At 44.2% G+C, this 16,363-nt stretch overlaps 1 long non-coding RNA gene across 2 annotated transcripts; it reads left to right on the top strand.

Annotated features, from left to right (window-relative positions):
* The first annotated feature begins 203 nt into the window (after positions 1–203).
* On the top strand, positions 204–13,565 carry LOC119158979. 2 transcript variants are annotated; one of them, XR_005108015.1, is made up of 4 exons: positions 204–294; positions 8,534–8,636; positions 9,413–9,502; positions 11,552–13,565. It is a non-coding gene; the product is annotated as an uncharacterized LOC119158979 (long non-coding RNA). The 2 variants fall into 2 exon arrangements; XR_005108014.1 differs by lacking the exon at positions 204–294 and adding an exon at positions 2,474–2,626.
* The last annotated feature ends 2,798 nt before the right edge of the window (positions 13,566–16,363 follow it).

The following is a 16,363-nucleotide window of genomic DNA, read 5'->3' as shown; positions in this document are numbered from 1 at the left end:
AAAAGACCCCAACACACACATTCCCCAGCTCGTCTTTCTCTCACAAGCATAAGCAGGATGCTGTGGTCAACATTCATGACTACGTTACACCCTGCAAGATTAACTGCCCCTTGTTTTGAAAAACAAGTTAACCGCATCCTGAAGGGGAAATCAGGTTTTTCACATACTGAGTTACTGCTGGTTCCAAGACAGCCTCTGCAGAGTGCACAGTACGGGCTGTTTGATTCAGCCTGGCCAGGTCAGTCCCTCAGACCCTGCAGACACCTAGATGAAGCCCCTCACCCTATGCAGAAGGTAAGTGGAATTTGCACAGCAAATCCAAAACCAGCAAAATGCTTATTTCCTGCATTCTACCACCATAATGTGAATCGGGGCAAGAGGTTCCCTAGTATTTTTATCCTGATTTTTTGATGACACCCTGAACCTGCACACCTTTTCCCAGTCTCTCAGGCAAGACTCAGACTCACGGTACCATTTCTGTGTCTTTGTGTACATCAGGGAATGATTCTCCTGAGCTTTCCTTAGGTGTGCCTGAGAGCTTTGGCAGAATTAAAATCCTGCAACATTGCCCAAGCAAAAAGAGGGCTCTACAAATACATGACTACTGAGAGGTAGCATTGACTCATACAGAAATTTGTCAGCCAGATAAAGACTTCGGTCTCTACTGTTCCAAACACCCATCCACACTGCAGCGTGGGGCACCAGAACCCTCATCTCCATCACAAAGAGATTCATGATCTGAGTGATACCTCCATGGTCAGGTTTTTCAGACCTCTCTGTGGGTCACAGGGAAACCTGCCAGTGTGACAACATCTATCTTCATCCTAGATATGAAAAGGAGTGAAGACCTTAAAATGGCCTGGAGGCAGCTCAAGTTCTCGGTAGCTTTTAAGTTTAAGATCCTTTGCACCCCCACAGAGTTCAGCATCAGAATCAGTGCACAAACTTTTGAGTATACTTAGCCCAACGTGTTGAATAATCCCTGTCTTTTTTTTAACAGATTCCAACAAGTCAGTCAGGTGGTTGGAGTGGGGAGAGCATATAAAGCACCCTTCCCTACTAAATATGTGGAAGAAAATATGGCTTTTTTTACTAACAAAGTTTTATTGCTTTAGCTTTCCTGAGTATTTCTAAGTCTTACTACACCTACTGCAATACAATCCCATTTTGAATAAAGAGCTTAAGCCCTTTTACATACACAAAATGGTAAGATTTGCAATACTTTATCAAATTATGTCGTATGACAACTTTCTGTAAATTTAAGCCATTTGGTTGCAGATATCAAATGGTTGTATAGGGTTGTGTTGTATTTTTTATTATATTTCAAGGACTTTTGTTTTTGTCTAGGCATCATTATGGTCATTTCACTGTTAGATTTATTTTAACTGAAAATAACTGCTGCTGGAAAGGTACTTTGCTTTTCTGTGGAAGAGGTCATTAAAACGATGATGATGTCTAGATTTCAAATGAAAATCTAAACTACTCTGCTACCTCCTGCTAACTCTCTTCATCTGCATGCTACTTAAAGAGAATATCATGTTTTAGATAAGATGAGCTGGTTTACATTCCTTTCCCAAAAGTACTTCAAGTGCTGTTCAATTTTGTCAATATTAGGAGATTTTAGAATTGTGTTTCTGCTTAGTATAATTTTGTGGTTGTTCTGCTCTAATCTATTTTAATTCTTTCTTGCTTATTTTAATTTAGTGAGATACAGATGGTGTGCTTGGCTGTTGTTTTACCCATCGGTGGTCCTTAGCTCACATCCTGGGGCAGGGACACGTCAGGCCATTTTGACCTGTGTGAAGCATTACATCCCCATTGCTAACGATGACTTATCCCAGTTTAAGCATGCGATTCTTCTCTGACTGCTATTGAGCCTCATGGATATTCTCTGGCAAAAGTTTACAGCTGGTTGTAGGCGGGAGTTACCTCTTCACCTGGCGGGGGGGGCGGGTGTGATAGCTTCTCTAAGTTGCAGGCGCTTCTAAGCAGCCAGTTATCTTTAACTGATGCTGTGGGCAGAATGGAGATGCAGAGAAGTTCACAGAGCCCAGTATGACTCAGAAGCTGCAGCATCTGCGTTTCTACTGACTAGTGCTAGCTGCAATCGTTCAGCTCCAAGGGCTTCTTCACTCCTCGCTGACAGAAAAGAGATTCCTGCCTGAGGAGAGTAAGGTGTTGCATGCCACGCATTTTTGCGGGCTGTTCTGGTTTTACCAAGGGTGAAACTGCTGTAGCAACCAGGAACTTCGAGATTTGACTGTCAGAAGATCCCACCTCCCGACAGCTGCTCAGCCCTTTTGCTGCCAGCAGGTCAGAGCACACAGCATGTTTTGCAGCTTCTCATCATAGAAGGGCACATGCCACCCACAATATGAATTTAAATAAAACCTTTACAGTACTTCCAGGCAAACACCCACCTCCAGCACATGAGGTTTAATCTTATTTCCCCCTGGTGGGCCCCACAGAGTATGTTAACAGCTGGGAGTGGTTTCTTGATGAGCATGTCTAATGGTGATAGCCCTCTCCTGTGGCAGAGAGCATTAAAAGCACCCTCAGTGTACAAGCATCTTCCCAAACATTAAGTGGAAAAACGTCATGAGGAACAAGGAAAACCGAAGAGCAGGTAGAATATTTTGCGTTTTCTTTCGTATTTTTACTTATATATGGGGAGAGGAGCGTTTATGCTTACAGCCTGTAAATTTCTTGCTTCTGCAGAAACATATGGGGATGCCCCCAAGCCAGGTTAAGTATCTCTGAGGCTTCAGTGCCCAGCCTCGCGCAAGACATAGAGGGTGGCGAGTCTTCACGGCCAGAAAGGCTCTGGCAGCACAAGGCAGGACTCCCAGTCTCGTTCCTTTAGCGTCCTGGCTTTCTCAGAGCCAGTAAGTGTCATGGAAAAGGAGGCGCTCGGGGCAGTATCGGTGTTTCTGTGGGCTGCCAGAGAAAGTGCTTAGACCAGCCTCAAATGATGCGTAAGGTTTTTTGTAGCCTCTGGCAAACTGTTTCAACACAAATACTCCAACCACATGCAAAACAGAAAAGGAACACCTGCCTGGAACCCCTTTCCAGCTCAGCACACAAACACGCACATATCAGAACCTCAGAAAACCTTGTTTCTTGCTTTTTTTCAGTGATGCCCAGTGTTCTCTAGGGCTGCGATACCTCATTGCCCTCATGTCCTTACTCTGTTTCTGTGAGCAGCACATCAGCCTGGCTTGGGGGTTATTTAGCACTTTCTTGCCAAAGGAGAGCAGGGAAGTTTGCTGTAAGTTGTTCTTAAAATGGGTCTGGATGTAATATGGCTAATGATGCTTATTTCTTACTGCTGTAAAACCCAGCTGGGTGCAAGAGCTGCCTGCGATTATTATCCCGTGGGCTTTTATCCTCTCGTGCGAGGGCTGTGTTGGGAATGAAGAGCATGCATATACTTAAACAGATACTCAAAGCAAGACCCAAAATTTCTAGGAGTTTTAACTTGTTAAAAGTAATTAAAATACATGAAATGAGGTGAAAAAAAATCCCCCCCCCCTTTTTTTTTCCTCAGACTCCATCAGTGTGTTCTTCTCAATTTAAACTTTATAGCTGAGATGGTAAACCAGGCTTTATTTCACTTTCTGGCCATATAAACCTTTATAGATATTTTTAAGACGATTGACTGATTGTTTTCTTGTTATTACTTTAAACAATATCAAGCTTCATGAGAATGGTAAATATGAAATAACTTTTTGTACAGCTAAACCCTTCTATTGTCTTATACAACATTAAAAATACAATATAATGAAGTCATTACTGCATTCTGCTGGGGCATAATCTGACCTGTCTGTTCTGGGTCCCAAAAATACTAAAAGGTTCCTGATAAAATTAGTTATGACCTAAACTGAATTTCTTTCCTTGATCTCTCCTGCTACCTGCTGGTCAAAGTGTTTATTGTCTCACAACATTTTTGACTTGATGAAATTCAGTAAAGAGGGCAACCGGAAAAATTAGGACCTTACATTGGTGTTGCCTGGCAATTTTCTTCTGTTTATTTTTTTCTTGGTTTCTTTTGCTTATGGGTCTGGTCGCTGGCTTCGCTTCTAGACCGACTGGTTGGCTGAGCTCTCTAAACTCCTTCTGTAGACCATGAGAAGTTTTAGAAACAGCTATGTCAGCTGTTTAAAAAAAGATGGAAATTTCATCCCACTTTAATTAGCAGCGTGTCCTGGCTTTGAGAGGCTGAAGCTTTTCTCCTTTACAGTTTCGGTATAGAAGCTCATTACTGTGGGACAACTGAGTCTTCCTGGAAACTCACCTTTGGGAGAGGCACAAAACAATTATGGAATCAGGTACACCTTCAAACAAGAAGTCATTTCACATTATAACTCTGAGGCTGAGCCTCTGCTGTTCTCCCAACTTTGACAAAAGCTGTTCTACTTAAAAGCCATCCAAGGAGCTTCAGCTGTGTGATGCTAACAGGGTAATGGGCTTGATTTTCCACCTCACCAATTTCAGAATTGTTTCTACTTTCATTTCTATGTTGAGCCGAGAGGCATGCAGCTGGAGAGGCATCCTCATTTGGAGTCCATGGATGTGACAAGGGTGACACCTGTTCTGCCCCTTGATCTCTTTGAAAAATGCATATACTTGTCTGGACCGAAAGGTGTGTGTGGGTTTTGTTAGTGGGTGTGTCACCATGTGAGTTCAGCATCCAAAGTCACCTTTGGAAATGGGATGCAACTGGTGGTGAAACCTGGTAGGTAGAAACCCTGAAGGGCTAAGGATAGGAAAGTCTAATTCCCCTTTCTGTGGAACAGACGCTGAAATTCCATTGCTCTTTCCTTCTGTGGGCAATCAAAGGTTGAGGTTAACTTTGCATCAGAGAAAAAAAAAATCTTTATAAAGCTAAATACCTATTTGAAGGACTGGGCTCTCCTGTATGTGTCATTGAGAGATATGACATTTGTGAATGTTCAAAAATGAGTTTAATGCAGGTTCTGGAGTAATGACTACATTAATAATTTTCTGGGCAGCCTCTGTTGATGTCAACTGTCCTTGTGAGAGGACAGAGAGAGATCATCCATTCCAATGGACTGGATGCTGGTGGTTAATTCGCCTCCAAAAAGAACAAGCAAATAACTCTGTTCTAGCGTTCTGCACCTGGAGAGGGGAGTCGTACCCCAAATGCTCCTTTCCTTCACCACTATGTGTTCCCAGAAAAACCTGCAGGGACACTCGCTGTCCTTGTACTTCCAATGCCCAGAACCTCATCTGCATTTATTCTCAGAAATAAGGAGTTCTTGTCTCTGCTGGAAAAACCGTCTTACCTTTTGCTCTGCTGCTCCAGCTTCTGGCTACAGATAGGTTTCTGTCCAGGTTTTCACTCCTTGACAAAAAAAGCTGGGCTGTCTTGGAAAGAGATGCGGACAAGCAGGGCGTTGTTTGTTTGGGGAACTGGGAAAGGTATTTTGAAGATGTGCATGAAGGTCCAGGGGGAGATTTCTGCTCCTGATGTTGTTCTTATTCTGACAGAGAAATTTTGCTGTTAATCCTTGTAGCATTTCTTCGCATGAATGAAGGACAAAACTTGCAGTCAGTGGTCATCTCTGTCAAAACTGAAAGAGACCGTCAACTAGGAAAATCTTTAAAGGAAATCTCAGTTGCCAACTTACCAATTCTTGTTGTATTCCAGTTTTGCAAAATTGTTTTCTTCTTAACAAATTTACAGTGTTAGGCTGCCATTCAGAAGTCTAAAATCTGGAACAGTTTTTTTCTCTTATTTAGTTCATATCAAAAAATCATTGGATTTTTTTCCTTCTGTGACTTATGAACTTCCTTTCTGTGGAGGAAGGCTGAACTATCTAACGCCTGCCATAATGTGATGCGATGTCCACCGCTTCTCCTCACTGTCTGGGACAAACACACCAAAAGCTGACATACTGGTCTAAAAGTGTTGCATTGTGATACCTGATAAAGTACATGTTTCAGCAAGAAAAGGAAAATGGGCATTACAAAAGGCAGGAAAATTGAGGTTGAGAATTTTTATTTTTTTTTTAGATATTTTGAGAGATTCTCTGTGGCTTCTCACTTCTGCTTAAATTTGCATTGCTCTGCACACCTTCTGCAGAGCTTGCGCCGCACTAAGGAATATATGCAAGTGTGTTTACTACTTTCTGCTTGTGTTGAAAAAGTAAGTGTCATGTTTTGTACCAGCTTTACTGTATTTAGTAAGTTAGGGGTTGGTTTGTGCTGCTGAAAGGCTTCATTCAAGAAGAGCAAAGACAAATTATACCAACTTTGGGTTTGGTTTAAGGTTTCTGGAAAGTGGGACTAAAACGTCCTACAGCCCAAGGCAAAGTTTTACTGAGGTTTTAATGTTGCATTTTTCTGGGGGAGGTTCAACAGAATTAACACACGGTTGGGAGGTCAACATTCTGAGAGGAGCAGTTTAAAGGACAGCATCTTTCTGGAGAAGTTAAAAATGCTAGTCCACCAGACAGTGCCTTATCCGTACTGTAGGCATGAGCTGTGTGAGCTTGTTTGTTCAGCATATTATCTCAGACTAACTTATTTTTCTAGATAAAGGTGCGGTGCCTATTTGTTTTGTATTTTATGCCTGCCTGAATTATCGGCTGTCCGATTTACACAGCTCAGAGACTTCTTAGATGGCCGGATTCGTATTGCTGCGCACATCAACACTTACTGTTGCCCACCTTGTATTCCAGACCAAATCTTAAATTACAGACTTCTGAAAGAGTCCATAAGCAGAAGTTAGGCTTTTATCACCAGGTAATTAGTTCCTATCTCAACAATGCAGTCCATCTGGATGTTTTTGCCTTTGCCCTGCTGTCTCTTGAGCATGTAATAGGTGTTTTCAAGGTATTGAAGAGAGGAGGTGGCAGAGCTCAGGGCAGGTGGTGCTTCCCTTCAGCTGAGTAAGTGACGGACCAAGTTTACCTCTGAGCTGAAAAGATTAGTATTTTTGAAATATATTTAATTTCTTGCCTCTTTCTTTGCATTATAATGACCAGTGGTGTGACCGTCAGTGGGGTTGGGTACCATTTTTTTCAGGAGTTTGAGAGATACGCTGTTGTGCAGGGCTGCTTCTATTTGTGCAAAGAATGTCTTGTGTTGTGTTGACAGTTTGGGGGTTTATTATTACTTGCAGAGTACGTAGGTAAATATGCCTGTGAGAATATGATAAAACACTATGCAACTTGCAGTGAGGCACTTGAGAACACACAATATCAAACTTTTTTCACTCTTGGGACTTGAGCTCAGGGTTGCAAGAGGTTTAAATGATTATTGTTTCATATTTCTACTGACTAACAGTATTTTAAAAGCCAAACATAATGTATACCTCCACAAGACTTTTTTTACCCACTAGTAAGGAACATCTCACTTGTAAATAGAAGGTGGATCAAGTTTCTGCTTTTAGTGTTGGGCTTGGTTATTAAACCTGGGAGACATGGCTACCTGAGAGATGATCGAGGTGAATTAAATAAATGCTTGCCCATTTTCATAACATAATGAACTGGCAGTTTTTCCAGCCTATTATGTACTACACTATGATTAAGATATCATAGGATATCTCAAGTTAGAAGGGACCCATAAGGATCACGAAGTCCAACTCACTGCTCCTCGCAGGACTACCTAAAACTAAACGATATGACTAAGAGCATCATCCAGGTGCAACTTGAACTCTGACAGGTTTGGCATCCTGACCGCTTCCCTGGGAGCCTGTTCCAGGGACCAGCCACCCTCTCGGTGAAGAACCTTTTCCTAATGTCCAATGTGAGTGATTCTTAATGGAGAACATGAGTTCATTCTTCTATCTTATCTGCTTCTGAACTTTGAGCTGGACTGTTTTTCAGGATCGACCATAAAGGTTCTTCAGATATTTGTCTTTACAATCTGATGATGTTATTTGTTAACTGGCATAATTTTTTTTTTTTTGTGTAGTTCCTTTGGTTGGCATAATATGTACTTGCAGAAGACCCATGTAGAGTTTGAACTTGGATGTGATCTTCTGCTTCCTGGTTAGAAAAGCATAGAATGGAGGTACGTGTACTTGTTAGAACAGACAGCCAAATGTCTGTGAAGGAGGGTATTTTTATGGTTAAAGACAGTGAGACTGGCAGCACACAGTCTCCTGAGCAATTAGAGATAACCTTATCATGCGCCGCTGTAACAATTTGGAATTGCCATTGGACTTCTCAGAAATGAACATCGTTGGCTACAACCCCATCAGTTTGGGATGGATAAATATCATGTCTCTCTAGACCATGTAGTAAAGATTCAAGTATTTCAAAAGTAGGAGAAAGGTACAATGAAAATGAATGACCATGAGAGTGTTTCGCGCTATTACGGTTTAAATTTGAAAGCAGAGGTGTCACTGCACAGATTTTGACATGAGCATTAAGATTTAAACAGTCTTTCATAGCACATCACTTGTCAGCTCCCAGCACGTGACTTTGACTTGTACCATGTTAGTTATTTCACTCTTATGTCAAAAACATTTTTGTACTATTTCACTACTTGTTTTCTTTTGTAGAATGCTCTTTCCTATAGATTCGCCCCAAATCCAAACCGCTGCACCAGCTGCTAAGAAGAAAATCAACTCTATCCCAGCTGAAATCGGGGCAGAATGAAACTTGGTAATTTTGGGGAGGAAATTTAAGGGTGTTCAAAACTGGAATTAAGCCCAAATTAGTAACTTTCACTGCTTTAGCAGACTGAAGGCAGTTTGTTTAATCCAGCACTAGTAAGTGGTGTTGTGTTGCTGGCTTTGAAAGGTATAAATTAATGCTTATATTTTTATTTCAGCACACTGATTGTGCTACAAATAAAGGGCATAACTTATTGTATGTATGTGGCAGAATAATTAAAATCCACTCTTAAAGAGAGAAGAAAGGCAAGTGTTTGCTTTTCTTGTGGACACTAGAAAACAGGTCTGCCTTAGGTCCACAGATGTCCTTAATAAAGATTTTTGTCCTGGCAGCAACAAGATAATTATGCAGGTTTTAATCTTCTCAATAATTCTGAATAAGAAATGAAAATGACATTAATTTCATTCCTGCTTTCTGACCCACCAAGATAATTTCTGCCTGAGTTGACCCGTTCAGATTTGTTCTACTGCCTCAGAAGTTTGTTGTGGGTCGCAAGGGGTGCGGGCTGATCTCAGAAATAATCAGGGCTTTTTTAGGACAATGCCTCATTCTTCTGTCTCCTTAGCTGTGCCTTTTTAAATGGGGATAAAGATTTGAGAGGGACTTAGTGTTTTGGGGGTTTGGTGGCTTTTTTTTATTATTATTTTATTCTCAATTTTTAAAATTGACCTGTCCCTATCTTTCTCTCTCTCTCTCTCTCTCTTTTTTTTTCTTTTTTTTTTTTTAATGAATCCTCTGCCTTTCTTGGGCTGTTGCTTTTACAGATCGGAATTAGTGAATGCCTTCTGATGAAATGTCTTGGAATATTGGGAACAGCTGCCGTTGTACTGAGCCATGCCCCACATACACGCAGCGTGAGTACCTTTTGCAATGGGGGCCATCCCCGTGTACTGAGGACCGAGGTACACAAGCACCATAGTCAAAGGAGGCTCCCTGAGAACAGCAGTCGGTCTAGGTGTTTTCAGTCTCTCCTTTTATTTCATCATATTGCTAAATATTATTTTCACCCCTGTCTTACTGATCCCTCTAATTTAGCACAAAAGTGGGTATGTGTGATCTGTGCTTGCATTTATAATTCTTATGCTGTTTTCCATGGTCTAAGGCTCTTCACCGTGTCCTGCAGCATGAGCCTTATAATGCAGTTTAAAGACATTGGAAAGTGAGAAATTATACAAAATTTTCCACCAAAAAGGAGACACAGCTTTTGTTTTAATTCCCTGTCCTGAAAAACCTGCCAAACTCCTGGACAGAGTGCGGAAGGAGACTATGAGTTCCCCCTTGAAGTGATCTATTAATTATTATCTTTTACATGCAGAACTCTGAACAGGGCCATTACTGTTTATTTTAATTGACCTATACAGCAGGAGCATAGTTCCCTTAGATATTTGTAATCTTGTTTTCTGTGCAAAGAAGAAATCTGTAGTAGCACTGATGCGGATCAGTTGAGGATGTGCCTTCCCAGGAAAGTAGATACCTGACTTTCCCTGCACACGGGGTCTGGTTTCCCAAGGGGTCATCGAAGCCTTTTGAGCGGAATTGACCAGTTACAGTGTCTTGGCTTGAAGGTTCGTAGGGAGCGAGCCCAGCCCCCCCAGAGACAGTAGGGCTGATGGGGTTTCTGACGCACCACGGGACTAAAGCACTTTCCTAGGGTAAGGTGAGGTGCTGAGGGTGAGAATGAAAATCTAATATCAGTTCCAAGATATGCACATGAATAGTCTGTTCCAAGGTAATGATGTTAAAATTAATACCGCTAAAGAGAAGCCGGTTACTGGTCCTGCTGGACAGGGATACAGAGTTCATTAAGTACAGGAATCAATGGCACTATGGCACTGAGTAAGACAGAAGGCAGCTGGCTGGGGGTGGGGGGGAGTCTTTAAAACAGAAGAAATATAAAGATTTGATGGGAATTATTGTCTGTGGAAAAGCAAGAGGCAGTTCAACTGAGCTGCAAGAAAATTACATTTTCTTCCTGGTTTAGAGTGGAAGGTAGAGGCACAAAACCATCATAAGAGCAGAGGTTTTGTTTCTCCTTGCTGTTTACCATGGTCCAGCTGGAAAAAAATGGCTAGCAAGCAGCATCCAGAAAGCCACTTGGTGCTTCCAGACACATGCAGGCTGTCTGGGTATTTTTTTCCCCCTAACACAACCAGAATTTGAAAACCAAATCTAATTTGTAAGGAATTTTAAGAAGGGCCGTTTCACCCTGGCTGACTTGCTGCTGACACTGGGCGGGGGGGGGAGCAGCCCTCACGCTGCAGGGGGTTTGGTGATGTCGCACCTTTCATTCTTCAACCTGTAATTCCAAAATCAGTTGTAGAAAGCTGTGGGAGATTTGTTTGTTGTGTGGTGTTTGGGGGGGGGGGGGGGGGGGGGGGGGGGGGTGTTTTGTTGGGGGATTGTTTTGGGGTTTTTTTCTTAATGCAGCAATAACTAGTTAGTAAAATTTCCTGACCAGCATGGGAAGGTTATGAAAACAAGTTGTTGCTCCATTTAACGTCGCAAGGTAGCATGTTGCTCAGAAATACGGGTTTTTCCCTACATCAAAAATACTACAAGAAGGGGGAAGGATGGGCATGTAGGGAGCTAAAATTTTCCAACTTTTTGCTTTCTTTTGAACCCTCATTGGAGTTAATGTGCTTAGATTTCTAACAAGAGCTGATACTAGTGAGAAGTCAAAGGAATTAACAAAGTGAAGTCAGGAGAAAGCTGCAGCGTAGACCTCAGGTAGCCAAACTACTGACAGCCCCCCCCACCACAAGTAACACCTGAAAAAAACCAGCGAGGGTCCGTAACTGCTGCTTGTGTCCCACATCTTGCTTATGTGACCAGGACAAAAGCGAGTGTGTTACGGCTAAGCGCTGTTTCTGTTCACAGTCTTAATTTTGCAATTTCATCTCCAGATTGCCTCAACTCTGTTTTGCCTGTGGTCTGAGAATAATAATCAAGGGGCAACTGACAGTGGACCGTAACTTTGTCCTTCTCAGTCATTCCTGTGTGCTGCCACCGTGTGCTGCATGTCGGAGGGGGACAGGCAAGTTACAGACGACGGGACGTTATCGTGAGCTGCAAAATAATTCTGCCCGCATGCATTGGCACGCCTGAGAGCTGAAAGACTGAGGCAGCGTATTACAAAATAGTTTCCAGTTTTGCTTTTCAAACAGGAATTCAGCCTTCCTTCTTCCCCGAGTAACTCCGTGCAGGGCAATGAAGTGTTGTTTGCATACCTTCCCTATAGAATATTGGTAGGTGTTCATCACCGCGCTTAAAACTCTCAACCTTCCTCCTGCACCCTGTGAGAATTACTTCATACCTTCACCAGGAAGGTGGCTTTCCCAACAAGCTTTGATAAAACTAGGAAGTTTATTAGAAAAGAACTGCTGTAAAAGAGAACTTACTATTTAAAGGTTCCTAGCGGTGGTTACTTGAGCAGACCCTGTGATTAAATTTGGCGTATCGCTGCCAGATGAGCAAACATCCCTGTTGTGCAGATGTGGAGCTGAGGGACCCGCCTGACGTGGTGTAAGTGAGTGGCCGGGGTCAGAGCGCTCAGCTACTTCTGATCCGGACTCCTGCCCGAACCACAGGATCACCATTTCCCTTTTCAGTTCTTTTTAGATCTTCTACATAATTTTCTCTAAGGTTTTTCCAGACAGTAGATAGCGTATATTATAATAAAGGAGATAAGAATCGGTTGCCTCATTCTAGTTATACTGAAGCTACTATGTACAGGCAAAAAGCCATGAATGCAAAAAATAGCAATTGGGAAATCTTACTCATCTCACAATGTGCTTCTGGTGGCTTGAGCTGAGCAGGGAACAGAACGTAGACAGCGTTTCAGCTGGAGATGTCTCAGAATAATGATACATAAAATTAGTTCAGACTGAAAAATGATTCCTTCCAAAGCAGCCCGAGCATGAAGGTATCAGCTTTCTGTTAAGCCTGAGATGGCTATCATTAATAGTCCAAAGGTCTTATGACACTTAAAACTAAAGCCTGTGTCTTGTTCGAGCTCTGGTTTGGTGACTGTGTTCTGACCCTTGCGTAACTCCTGCGATTCCAGCAGGTTACAGTATCCCTTTCCCAGAAACCCAGTTTCCGAGGGATGCTGAAAGGAGGAGTGTTGTGTGCCAGCGGAGAGGCTGAATTTGGGGTTCGCTGGGGGTGACCCGGCTCCCAGAGGCTGGGAGAGCTGCACACTGAGAGCGTCGAAGCAGCGTTATCTAACTGTCCATCCCAGTTCCAGGTTTGTAATAGAAAATGATTCATCTGCCATCACCAAGGAAACCGGGGAGTGTGGCAGAACATGCTACTTACCTCGAGTTAGAGTTTGTGTCCCTTTCCTTTAGAAATCATATGGTTTGTAATACAGAGTTGTTAAGTCATAGGAAAATTCCTACTTGGCCTGAAGTGCTGTCTCTTCTCCTGTGAAAATTTAAGCTTTTTGTTACTAACAGAAAACAACTGGATTTTATGGTACAGTGTCTCACAGATTTTAATTTACTTGTTTCAGGCATGTGTTTTAATTCATTACAGTGATCCATGCACTATGCCTACTGTTTAAAAAAATACAGAAAAAACGTTAATTGTCACAGAAGCTAAATTCAGTAGTTGAAATTAATTTAAGCTAATGTAACCTGTGATACTTTATGTTGCTGGCTTTTTCTATTCCCAGGGAGAAATCTTTCCCCAGGGGGCTGCGATTTGATCTGCATCTGTGCTGTTGAGGGGACGGAGCTGCAAGAGGAAGAGGTGGCGGAGGACGAGCCAGGAGATGGCAGCGGGGCAGATTGCTGCCCACTGCTCCAAGGAGCAGATGAAGTGGATGAAGGAAGGCAGCTTGCCCCTGTGGTGGTATCAATGTTGGAATCCCTGCAGGAAGTAACTTACCGAATTAGATAACATTTCCAACTTGCAGCTCGTTTCTAATTAATTCCTAATGTCTCTGATCCCTCAATTTTTCACGCTGCTGAAGCTGTACGACCCTAAGTAGAGCCGCTGAGCGCTGCAGGTCCGTATTGCGTTGCAGTGACTCTTCGCTGTGGCTCTTGCCAGTGGAATTGGCTGAGCAAGTTTAGGAATTGCACTGAGCCCAGAGAGTTTTGTTCTCAAGCATTTGCTGAATATGCTCAGCAACTTGGGGCTGCAGTGAGAGATTTGTCACCTCTGTCAGTCTTTAGAAACCACTGTGATGGTTGGTGTCACTTATATTGCGTGACTGGCAAGGAGTAGGAGGATTTTTAGGCTCGGTTTATAGCAGAGTAGAGATGCATTTACTTGCATGGGAAAGAGCAGGTTTTCCAGCTGAATGAGTGCAGCATGTTTCCCAAAGGGAGCTGCAGTGACTGGGAGCATCATCCGGCTCTGCTCACCAGCACGGTGGTGTGAGAGCAGCCGGAGCAGCCGATCCCACTGACCTGTAGTGTGTGGAGATAGTCAGCGTTATCTGCGCATCTCCTGTGCCACTTCAGCAGAACCTCACCCCACCTGATAAAAAGCCCTATCTTGTTGCCTGTGTTTCCTGATTTCCACATGTTATATAGAACATATAAAATACTTTTGACTCCTGATGGGTGGTGACCTAGCCGCTCCCCTAGCGAGTCCTTGTTTCTTCCTTAGTGACTTCTAGCATTAAATACAAAACTGAAGCTCACATCAACAGGAGAAACCTCGGGAGACCTCAGCTCGGACTGGCGTGGCCCACACTGAGCAAGGGTGGCCACTTTGTCACGTGTCCCAGCTGCTGCTTGACAGGGGACTTACAGAAGGAGATGCATGGGAAGGTCACCCCATGTGGCAAAATGAAATGAATGGTGTTCGCTGTCTTCTTGTTTGTTAGTTCTTGAGGTTTTTCCTGATACTGACCATATCAATATTATTCAGCCACCAGAGATGTATTGCTATAAAATAAATAGTGTTCATTAGAGAACACTGCATGGAGGAGGTGGCACGAGATGACTAGCTGTGACTGAAGTTTCCTTATCCATGTGCCTTGAAGACTGAGCTAGAGGGATTAGCTTCCCCTTGTGAGTAAAGGAAAGCATCAGTTTTACTCGGAGCTTCCCCAAAATATGTGTAGTAGATCGTGTACACCAGCGTAAGGAGGTCTGATGCAGGCGGCCAGACTGATTTCACAGGGGCTCCTGAACTTGTCTTCACCGAACTTGTCTTCACCAAACTTCTTCTGTGTGCTGCAGGGTGGAAATAAAGCGGGGGGTGGGGGGGACGGACGGACGCAGGCTGGATGGACAGACAGACAGCTGTGGGCACACTGGGGTCACTTATGTGCTGCCGCGATCCACTTGGTGGTGGGGAAAAAAACAGGAGGAGAGGCTTGGAAAGAAGTGTGCATCGGTGTATTTCTTGTAGCGCCAGGGATGTTACACCCATTGTGGGGAATCCGTGTGTTCCGACGAGGGTTCTGCCCTACAGCCTGCCTATTCAGGGGTTGCCAGCAGCCAGCTCAGCCCAATACAGACAGCACTGTCCTCACTTGCTCTCTGGGGTTCTTAACAGTGGAAAATCACTGGGATACAGGATCACCCTTGCCAAACTCCTCCGTCTGTGATGTTTCTGGAATGATCTTTGCCCCACTGCCTTTCAGTGGGAAGGAGGCAGAAGGCAGTGGAGAATTTGCCCTTTTGAGTTTCCCACTTGCCTTATACCCAGTGACAAATCCCTGGAACACCAGCCCCACACTAGTAGGAGCTGGTGTAACTCCAAGGGGGGGAGGGGGGAACGCGAAAGGAGAAACAGCAAAACCCACGCCGTGCAGGGGAAGCAGGGTGTGCTCAGCATCAAAAAGCCAGAATGGCTCAGACTAAATAGATGATAAAATATTTTCTTGATAAGCAGGGGCTGCAGGCAGCTATTGTGAGGTGAAGGTCAGTCCTTTAGTGACTGGGAGTGAGGGCTGTGGAGAAGGGGGTCGGCATGGCCGTAGTTCGGCTGCAGAAATGCTCTGGGCTCTGCTCCTGGCTGGGGCTGGCACTGAATTTTGCCAAAACGGGGAAACTTCAGAGCTTCGGGGGCCAGGGCGTGAGCACTGGGGCGACGTGGCGTCCCCTGGAGCAGCCATCCCTCATCCAGCCCACACAGGGAACAGAAAACTGCCTTTTTGCAGACCTTTTAAATTTTGTTTGCGTCCTTCCATTCTTAGGCATTTTTAATTAAAAAGCAAGAGAAAACCCAACCTCTGGCGGTCTCTAACTATATGTTTTTAAGGCCGAGTCGCTGAGTCCCCTCCCTGCCCACACCCTCTGTCTCCAGCCTTTGAACAAGCTGGCCTTTTTTTTTTTTTTTTTTTTTTTTTTATCACAGGCGACTCCAGTACAAATTGGGCGTCCTGCAAAACCAAAGATTACCGGTTCCGCAGCGCCCCGGGGCCGAGGGGAGTACTCTGGGATGCGGGCGCAGCCTGGCCGGGCACCCTGCAATCCCGTGTCCCGGGGCAGCGCCAGCACCTAAAATTAGCCGGGGAGGTGGGCGCGGGGGGTGCTGCCCCCCCGGTGTGGGTTTGGGGAGGATTTGTGCGGTTTTCTCGGTCAGCGCCTCCGCGCACCCCTCGGCCGCGGGGGCTGCGCCCTGCGCTCGCCCCTTGTTTTGGGGGAAAATCCCCCCCGAAGGGTTAAATTGCAAAACTGCTGAATTGGCTGGTGCGGGGGGGTTGTGCCGCTTTGGGGAGCAAAACCGCGCCCGCGCTGCGCTAACGCGGT

Source organism: Falco rusticolus, chromosome 18 (assembly GCF_015220075.1).
Source record: "Falco rusticolus isolate bFalRus1 chromosome 18, bFalRus1.pri, whole genome shotgun sequence".
Lineage (NCBI taxonomy): Eukaryota > Metazoa > Chordata > Aves > Falconiformes > Falconidae > Falco > Falco rusticolus.
Note: the sequence above shows the minus strand (reverse complement) of the source record. Positions and strands in the feature narration are given on the sequence as shown.